Source organism: Equus asinus, chromosome 17 (genome assembly GCF_041296235.1).
Source record: "Equus asinus isolate D_3611 breed Donkey chromosome 17, EquAss-T2T_v2, whole genome shotgun sequence".
Taxonomy (NCBI): Eukaryota; Metazoa; Chordata; class Mammalia; order Perissodactyla; family Equidae; genus Equus; species Equus asinus.
In genome coordinates, this window is record NC_091806.1 from 16,888,184 (window position 1) to 16,898,385 (window position 10,202).

At 34.4% G+C, this 10,202-nt stretch overlaps 1 pseudogene; it reads right to left on the bottom strand.

The window, feature by feature from the left end:
- Positions 1-1,421: 1,421 nt before the first annotated feature.
- Positions 1,422-2,451, bottom strand: LOC106825920 (olfactory receptor 4P4-like; annotated as a pseudogene).
- Positions 2,452-10,202: the final 7,751 nt, after the last annotated feature.

Below are 10,202 nucleotides of genomic sequence, written 5' to 3' on the forward strand. Positions count from 1 at the left end.
AAAGTATTAAAACCAAAACATTTGTTAATAATTTTCTCATTGCTTCAAGAGTTACTTTAATCAACTAGGACAAACTGGCATATATCATGATGTAGACAGCATAGTAATTTCATTGAAGATTGAATAAGGTTATCAATTGCCCTAGTAACAATTCTCTTCATTTTTTAATACCTGTACAATTGTGCCCCTTTTAAGGACAACTCTCTAATTTATCCATTTGCACTGCTCTCAAAGTTTTCATCATCCACCGTGCTATGGCATTATTTTGCCTTTCTTTTTATATATTCATTTATATATTCAATCTATGTTTGTTATATTCTCCCTAACCAAAGCAATATAATGCCTTACTCCACTCCATAAAGTTATTTTCATGATATTCAACGAGTCCCTATTTTACTGAATAGTTAAAGGAAATGTAATTATTTAATTCAAGTATTTGAAAAACTTTTTAAATTCCATAGGTATCTGTGCATATACATGTGTACAGAATTTCTGTAGAAATTGGAAATTGTAGTTTTCATTTTGATGGTCATGGAAAAAACCAAATTGCAGCATAATCTAGATAAAGTAGTTTCAGTACGAGCATTTACATTTGTTTTCACAGTTCCATTGCCTCCAAGTAATATTATATGGACATTCCATAATATCACTGCCACAAACCTTTTCACTAGGCTGTCCATACTTCTCAGACATTTAAAAGTAGCCAGACATCCTACTTTTCTGACACAATCTCATTTTATGTCTATTACTTCAGCATAATTATTAGTAGACCCCTCTTTTACACTCAAATGTGGCTCATTTTGAATAATAAATTACATAGCTACCTTACTTATTATCAATACCATCTTCTCATTACTATATAAATGGGATATTTATAGCAAACATTTCTGCAACTACTAATGTTTTATGATTTTTTAATATGATCTCATTAAAATCATCTTACAAAAACTCTTCCAACTTTTCTATAACCCTTATTTCTTACATAAATAATATTTTTATTCTTTAAACCTACACAAATATTTTCTGTTATTTAAATTGTTCCAACAAATATGGAAAGTCATGAACTAAGTGGAAAATATGATTCTAAATTTCTAATGCTCCTTTTCGATTAGAAATGCAAGGAGGATATGGAAATAACCAGGTCATATGGACCCTTTAGGTCTGGGATGATCGATATTTGTTAGCTTGGGTACATTTGGAGAGTTATTCATGGAACCGAAGTATAGGAGGATTAGAAAAGTGTCCTCCGGGTAGTAACTAACAGATAAAATCTACAGGAAAAATATATGAAAAATAAGTGTAACAGATCTTGAACAAGAAAAGGATGACTCAAATAGCTAGGGTAAGATATAAATAAGAAACATAAATCAATAAAGAAGTACTTCAAAGTGAATTATAGTGTTAATGAACTGACACCTGTATCTGTGCTTGTTTTTTTTTAGAGCAAAGTTCATGGCTTAATAAAGTTAAGTGGAACCAAATATCCCTTCAATAAGGAATGTAGTGAGGCGAGAACATGCCTTCAGACAATTTGCCTTCCACTCAAAAATGATTTCTGGCACCACACTTTCCTCAAGGAATTCTTCATCTCCGTGTTTCTCAGTGTGTAGATCAGAGGGTTGAACATGGGAGCAATGATGGTGTAGAAAAGAGCAAACACTTTGTCTTCTGGGAGAGTTGTGGCTGGTCTAATGTAAATGAAGAGAACAGGCACAAAGAACAGAACCACAATTGTGATGTGTGAACCGCAAGTGGAAAGAGCTTTGGTGTGGCTCTCTTCAGGGTAACCCCTGATGGTATATAATATCAAAAAGTAAGACAGCATCAAGACCACAAATGTCACCAAACCCATCATGCCCGAATTGGCAACCACCAGGATCCCAACATTGTATGTGTCCATGCAGGCCAAGGATACACATCACAGAAATAGTGATCTATTTCATTGGCGCCACAGAAAGGTAAGTTGACGGTGAGGACAAATTGGACACAGGAATGCAGGAATGTTCCATTACAACAAGCCGTGACCATAGCATAGCACCTATGCTTACTCATGATAAGAGTATAGTGCCGGGGCTTGCAGATGGCCACAGAGTGGTCAAAGGCCATAACTGTGAGGATAAAGACCTCAATGCCTCCAAAGAAGTGCATGGCACAAAGCTGTGCCATGCAGCTAGAATAAGAAATCGCATTACTTTCTGTCAGTAAGTCAATGATTAGCTTAGGTGTCACTGTTGAGGTGTAACATAGATCTGAGACAGCAAAGTAATTAAGGAAGAAATGCATGGGTTGTTCAATTAGCTGACTACATGTAATAGAAATCATTATGATCAAGTTTCCCATCCAAATAGCTATGTAACAAAGTAAGAATAGTAGAAAGCACAAGCTTTTAATTTTCTTATTCTGGGAAAGACCCAAAAGAACAAATTCAGTGACATTGTTGGTATTTTCCATGGTCTAATGTAGTTAAGACTAAACAGGTCTGCCTGAAAAATATTGGCTAAGCATGCTGTAACTCAGAGTGCTGTAGAAATAAATTCATTTATTTAATCAGCTTTCTATACTATGTTTGAAAGTAATTAATTCTGAAATTTGTATGGATAGGCTTACCATATAAGTTAACAGGTAGGTTATTGTCTACACTGAAAGGGAATAGTACTAATAGTTACAATTGTTCAAGTCATAAACAAAGATGCACAATCATCTTATGTATGAGATGCAAGGTTGAGCTTAGGGAGGATGCGTTTCTTTTTCGGGAGTAACTGATTTGCTTGATAGGTTGAAACAGCCAGACTTAAAGTGAAGTGAATGAGGTGAATTGTACAATTCCCATATAGTATCCTGTCTTTATTTAAAATTTTGATATTTTTATTGTGTAATTTGCATTTTAAAATATTTCATTCAAATATTATTATCTGGATTATTGAGTTGTTTCCCCACAAGGTGAGTATCTCATTTGCCTCATCATACTCCTGATGCTGAGTTGAACCCATTATATATTTACCAACGTTATAGAGAGCAGTAAAGAAAACGTGACACTAGGTGGAACCTAAGTGGCTGTGACATTTCCTCTGATTTAAATAGATGGAAAAATAATATTACTTAAATGTGTAAAATTGAGAAATAAAGACTGCCTACAAGTTAAGCTAGAGTAATGCATACAGGTGAGAATAGCACTTGCTTGACATGCATTGGGCTTCAATTGATTTTGGATAAATTGAGGGTTACATGAGTTGATAAATAAATTATTTCATTACTTTCTCTTCTTATTTTTTAAAGGTATCTGAATTACTTCCTTTATAAATAACAATTTCATTAATAGTGCATCCCAAGACATATTATTCATAATATTACATATATTCTTAGTATGCCCATAATCAGAAAACAATATATAAATCTATTTGTAAAAATAGCTTTAGTTTAGACTGTGGGTATGCTCACTTCCAATTAATTTGCCAATATGCTTCTATAGTTATAAGCATACATTTAGTCCTTTCCCAAGATTTAAGGTGACATTAATGCTTTGCTCATACAGTCCTTGAAGATAAACATGATTCTTTTGGGAAAAAAATACAATTAGAAAAATTTCATTAATTGGCATGATAGTTTGAAACTCTCTTTGTCCCTCTCTCTCTCTCTGTCTCTGCCTGTGTCTCACTCTGTCTCTCTAGCTATCTCTCTCTCATGTTAACTATATCCTAAACTGACAAAATGGGCAAATAATTAAATGATATGCTGCTTCCCTTTTTCCCTTAGTTGAATGTTTCCCGTTGACAGCCCTCCAACTTAATACTTGACATTCATGGTGATTAAATTTAGAAAAGCAAACTAAATTTCAGAAAGAAAATGGAACTTCATTATTTAGATTTAGTTTCAAAGATGGAAACATTGCATAAACATGCTCTGCTTTTACAAACATTCACACAATAAATATATGAAACAGAAATAGAAAAACTAAAACTGGCACTTCTTAATTGATTCAGTCATCTCATCTTCCTTAACTCTGCAAAACCTGTGAAAATCCTGGAAGGTACAGCTTACATGCATATGGTAGGAAGAATTAGCCCCAGTAGAATATCTCAAATGGGGCAATGATATTTTGATCCTAATTTTACATCTAGTCAAAGAACTACATTAGAGGCTGAGATTTTTTTTTTTATTTAAACTGTCTTTGCTATATTAAGTCATATGCCATGGAGTCCAGTCTTTCCCAGACACTGTTTCCTATTTCTTAAAATGTAAGGATTGTACCAATCTTTTTCAAGAGCTCTTAAGTTCTGTGAAAGATCCATTCCTTGATTTAAAAATATAATAATAATTTTTCAGGATGTATGGACTAACAAACTGTTTTCCTCATCCTTTTGCACCTAATAGATAATTTAAAGCACCTTTTGGGGGTTATAATTCAGGCTCCCTCCTGCTCTGAGTCACATCTTGTTCCTGATGGTGACGTATCACATAACCACCCAGGCTAGCCTCCTTCAGTATGAGAGAGGTATTCTTCCTCTATTTTAATAGCTTCTTATTCCTTGTAATTCACTTGACATATCATGCTAGATTATACACTAATATCTTGGTTCCTCCCTTCAGATCCATGCTCAAAATCCACTCCTTGTTCATATATGTCTGGAAAGTTTCCTTGGCTCTTTAAACCTATATAAATTTTTATCCCCTTAACCCTCTTTAAAATACTTCCACTTATCCCATTATTGAAATAATAATGAACGTCCAAGAAATTAATTCTTATTTAATTCCTCCAAGGTAGTTCTTCAGACAGTCAGGCAGTGACAATGCTTTGTATTCTTGTCCTTGATAATTTGCCATCACAGTCAATGCATCAACTTTGGATACAGGAAAAAGACCAGACTAGAGATCTGGTCATGGGATCTAGAGTAAGAAAATTAAGCTGTCTGACAAACATTTTCTCCCTTTTTAATTTGGGCATTTGTAATATGAATGTTCCATGGTTGTGTGGGTTGAATTACCAGGTACATAGCATATGATAGGCACAAATTATCTTCTCTATCGCTTTGCTTTTCCTCACATCATTATGTAGAGATTGGGTACCCAATAATGGAAAAAAGCATAAACAAAAGTACACCAAAATGTTAAGAGAAAAATGAAAGCTATAATAATTCCTGTCAACTTGATTGTTATTATTAGAGGTCTTGCACAGATACAAAAGATAAATAATATTAATATCTAATATTTATTTAATGCTTACCATAACCTAGATGCAGTTCTAAACATTTTACATGTATTGGATCATTAATACTAACACAAGCCCAATGATCTTTTTATTATCTGTTTTGGAAAAAGGAAACCAAGTATTCTATACAGTTTAGATAAATATTGATAGATTCTAAAGACTATTTTTAGGCATGTTTTTTATTATTTTCTCACTATCTGGATACTGATAATTTTGTTGTCAGGTTCAAACCAATTTTAGAATTATTCTAGGGATATTTTATCTGTTTTTGTTATTTATTTCTGCAACCAAGTGGTCTCACCTAAGAAGTCTAGGTTGTACTGAATTTTTGCCAACAGTTTCAAAGTTTTATCCTATCACCAGCACCAAGTCTTAGCTGAACTAATTGTTTCTCCGTTCTTTCTTACTTTTCACACTATTCTCATTCTTCTTCATCAAACTTGTTCCGTATTGATGTGCAGGGTCCTCTGATATTAATTTTTTCTGAATTGTAACATTTCATGCTCATAATTACTCACTGCATGTGTCTTGTTATACAGACTAGCAAAGGAGGTAGAAGGAGAATGATGAATCTCCACTCTACTGCATTCTCTCAACTTCTTTTAATTTGTACCTCTTTTCTCTTTACTTTTTTCTCTTCTCTGTAAAATGAGAGCCACTCACTTGATTTAGCCAATTACTTTTACTTTTCTCTCATACATCCATATATGACACAAATGCTCTCATTAATTTCTTTCATGGATTTCCAAAAATCTTTATATAAAGTCTGCTTCATTTTGACATCTGCTGTGGCATGTGTCACAAATTATTCTTTGCATTGTTTGCATTGTACTTAAGTAATGGAAAGTTACTATACAAAATGTCTGCAGAACTTGAAGGAAAGAGAGAAATGCACAAATAAAATAAGTCTCTTAATAGATGAAATTGTTGTGTTATATATATGTATTTGAAAGTTAATATTTATTTATTATAGGTTTTTGAATTTTTACTTACCGGGTGATTATCTCATTAGATGACTTCCTATATCCCTGAGTAAATGTGGCATTCAGTATTTTTAATGCAGTCAGAATAAATGCTTAATTCCATTTCTAAAGATTAATGAATTTCACCATGCAATCAGCCCATGCAAATCCTTGTTGTAGGATTTTCCTGTTTTCTTTATAGAGAGAGGCATTCTTTCCACATTTTTGAAAATAGAAGTAAATAAAATCATCACCAGCATTGAAGTTGAAAAGTGCTCTTTTCTACAAAAAAGTTGTGTCTCCACTGTGGTTTCAGGAGTGGAAATGTACCTATTAAAATTTCTACTTAATATCCAAGTGACATTTAAATAGATGACCTGAGAGTTTCTAACCCCAATCCTCCCTCTCACTTGTTTATGGGATGAGACAATTCCCAAAAGAAAAGTTGTCCAATGTACAGCTGAAAGTGGCTTCATTCCTCTCAAGTCATTAAAAAAGAGTTATGCCATGGTTAATAATCCTTTATATTTCAAGGAATTTGATCACAAACCAAGAGTCCACTTTCACACATTCTTTACTTTTTTTTATAATTTTTATTTTTTTTGGATGTACATCATATTTCAAATTCTGGATACATTACATCATGTTCACCACCCGAACGCTAATTATAGTGCATCCCTTCACATGTGACCCTAATCACCCCTTTTGCACTCCCCCCTCCCCCCTTCCCCAATGGTAATCACCAGTCCAATCTCCAATGCCATGTGGTTTTTTGCTGTTGTTGTTTTTATCTTCTACTTATGAGTGAGATCATATGGCATTTGACTTTCTCCCTCTGACTTATTTCATTCAGCATAATAACCCTCAAGGTCCATCCATGTTGTCACAAATGGCCGGATTTCGTCATTTCTTATGGCTGAGTAGTAGTTCATCGTGTATAAATACCACATCTTCTTTATCCATTCGTCCCTTGATGGGCACCTAGGTTGCTTCCAAGTCTTGGCTACTGTGTATAATGCTGCAATGAACATAGGGGTGCAAGGATCTTTATGCCGTTGTGTTTTGAAGTTTTTTGGATAAATACCCAGCAGTGGAATAGCTGGATCATATGGTAGATCTATCCTTAATTTTCTGAGGAGACTCCAAACTGCTTTCCATAGTGGCTGCATCAGTTTGCACTGCCACCAACAGTGAACAAGGGTTCCCTTCTCTCCATACCCTCTCCAACATTTGTTGTTTCCTGTCTTGTTAATTATAGCCATTCTGACAGGAGTGAGGTGATACCTCATTGTAGTTTTGATTTGCATTTCCTTGATAGCTAATGATGTTGAGCATCTTTTCATATGCCTGTTGGCCCGCTGTATATCTTCTTTGGAGAAATCTCTGTTCAGATCTTTTGCCTATTTTCTAATTGGATTATTGGGTTTTTTTGTTGTTGAGCTGTATTAGTTCTTTGTATATTTTGGATATTAACCCCTTATCTGATATGTGGTTTGCAAATATCTTATTCCAATTGTTAGGTTGTCTTTTCATTTTGTTGATGGTTTCCTTTGCTGTGCAGAAACTTTTTAGTTTGATGCAGTCCCATTTGTTCATTTTTTCTTTTGTTTCCCTTGCCCGGTCAGACATGGGACTTGAAAATATGCTGCTCAGACCAGTGTCATAGAGCGTACTGCCTATGTTTTCTTCTAGAAGTCTCATGGTTTCAGGTCTTACATTCAAGTCTTTAATCCATTTTGACTTGATTTTTGTGCATGGTGTAAGGGAATGGTCTACTTTCATTCTTTTGCATGTGGCTGTCCAGTTTTCCCAACACCATTTATTGAAGAGACTCTCCTTTCTCCATTGTATTCTCTTGGCTCCCTTGTCGAATATTAGCTGTCCATAAACGTGTGGGTTTACTTCTGGGCTCTCAACTTTGTTCCATTAATCTGTGTGTCTGTTTTTGTGCCAGTACCATGCTGTTTTGGTTACTATGGCTTTGTAGTATAATTTGAATTCGGGGAGTGTGATACCTCCAGCTTTGTTCTTTCTTCTCAGGAATCCTTATGCTATTCGGGGTCTTTTGTTGTTCCATATAAATTTCAGGATTCTTTGTTCTATTTCTGTAAAAAATGTTGTTGGAACTTTGATAGGGATTGCGTTGAATCTATAGATTGCTTTAGGAAGTATGGACATTTTAACAATGTTAATTCTTCCAATCCAAGAGCACGGAATATCTTTCCATTTCTTTGTGTCTTCTTCGATTTCTTTCAACAATGTTTTATTGTTTTCAGTGTACAGATCTTTCACCTCTTCCGTTAAGTTTATTCCTAGGTATTTTCTTCTTTTTGTTGCAGTTATAAATGGGATTGTATTCTTGATTTCTCTTTCAGCTACTTCACTGTTAGTGTATAGAGACGCAACGGATTTTTGTACATTGATTTTGTATCCCGCAGCTTGACTGTATTCCTTTATTATTTCTAAAAGTTTTTTAGTGGAGTCTTTAGCGTTTTCTAGATATAAAATCGTGTCATCTCCAAAGAGTGACAGTTTCACTTCTTCTTTTCCAATGTGGATCCCATTTATTTCTTTTTCTTGCCTGATAGCTCTGGCTAGGACTTCCAATACTATGTTAAATAAGAGTGGTGACAGTGCGCATCCTTGTTTGGTTCCTGTTCTTAGAGGGATAGATTTCAGTTTTTCTCCATTGGGAATGAGATTTGCTGTGGGTTTGTCATATACGGCCTTTACTATGTTGAGGTATTTTCCTTCTATACCCAATTTATTTAGAGTTTTTATCATAAATGGATGCTGTATCATGTCAAATGCTTTCTCTGCATCTATTGAGATGATCATCTGATTTATATTCTTCATTTTGTTAATGTGGTGTATCACGTTGATAGATTTTCAGATGTTGAACCATCCCTGCATCCCCAGAATGAAACCGACTTGATCATGATGTATGATCTTTTTAATGTATTGTTGTATTCAATTTGCTAGTATTTTGCTGAGGATTTTTGCATCGATGTTCATCAGTGATATTGGCCTGTAATTTTCTTTTTTTGTGTTGTCCTTGTCTGGTTTTGATAGCAGGATAACGTTTGCTTTGTAGAAGGAGTTAGGAAGCCTCCCCTCCTCTTCAATTTTTTGGGAGAGTTTGAGAAGGATAGGTAGTAAGTCTTCTTTGAATGTTTGATAGAATTCACCAGGGAAGCCATCTGGGCCTGGACTTTTATTATTCGGGAGGTTTTTAATTGCTGTTTCGATCTCCTTACTGGTGATTGGTCTGTTCAAATTTTCTACATCTTCTTGGTCCAGTTTTGGAAGGTTGTATGTTTCTAAGAATTTATCCATTTCTTCTAGATTACCCAATTTGTTGGAGTATAGCTTTTCATAATATTCTCTTATTATCTTTTGTATTTCTGAGGTGTCCATTGTAATCTCTCCTCTTTCATCTGATTTTATTTATTTGAGCCTTCTCTCTTTTTTTCTTGGTGAGTCTAGCTAAAGGTTTGTCAATTTTGTTTATCTTTTTGAAGAACCAGCTCTTGGTTTCATTAATTTTTTCTATTGCTTTTTTAGTCTCTATTTTGCTTATTTCTGCTCTGATTTTGATTATTTCCTTCCTTCTGCTGATTTTGGGCTTTGTTTGTTGTTCTTTTTCCGGTACCTTTAGGTGCACTTTTAGATTGTCTATTTGGGATTTTTCTTCTTTGTTGAGGTAGGCCTGAATTGCTATAAACTTCCCTCATAGAACCACTTTTGCTGTATCCCACAGATTTTGGCATGTCGTGTTTTCATTTTCATTTGTCTCCAGGAATTTTTAGATTTCTTCTTTGATTTCTTCATTGACCCAATCATTGTTCAGTAGCATTTTGTTCAATCTCCACATTTTTGTGGCTTTTCTGGTTTTCTTTCTGTAGATGATTTCCAGTTTCATACCTTTGTGGTCAGAAAAGATGCATGGTATTATTTCGATCTTCTTAAATTTATTGACACTTGTTTTGTGGCCTAATATGTGATCAGTCCTGGAGAATGTTCCATGGGAATTT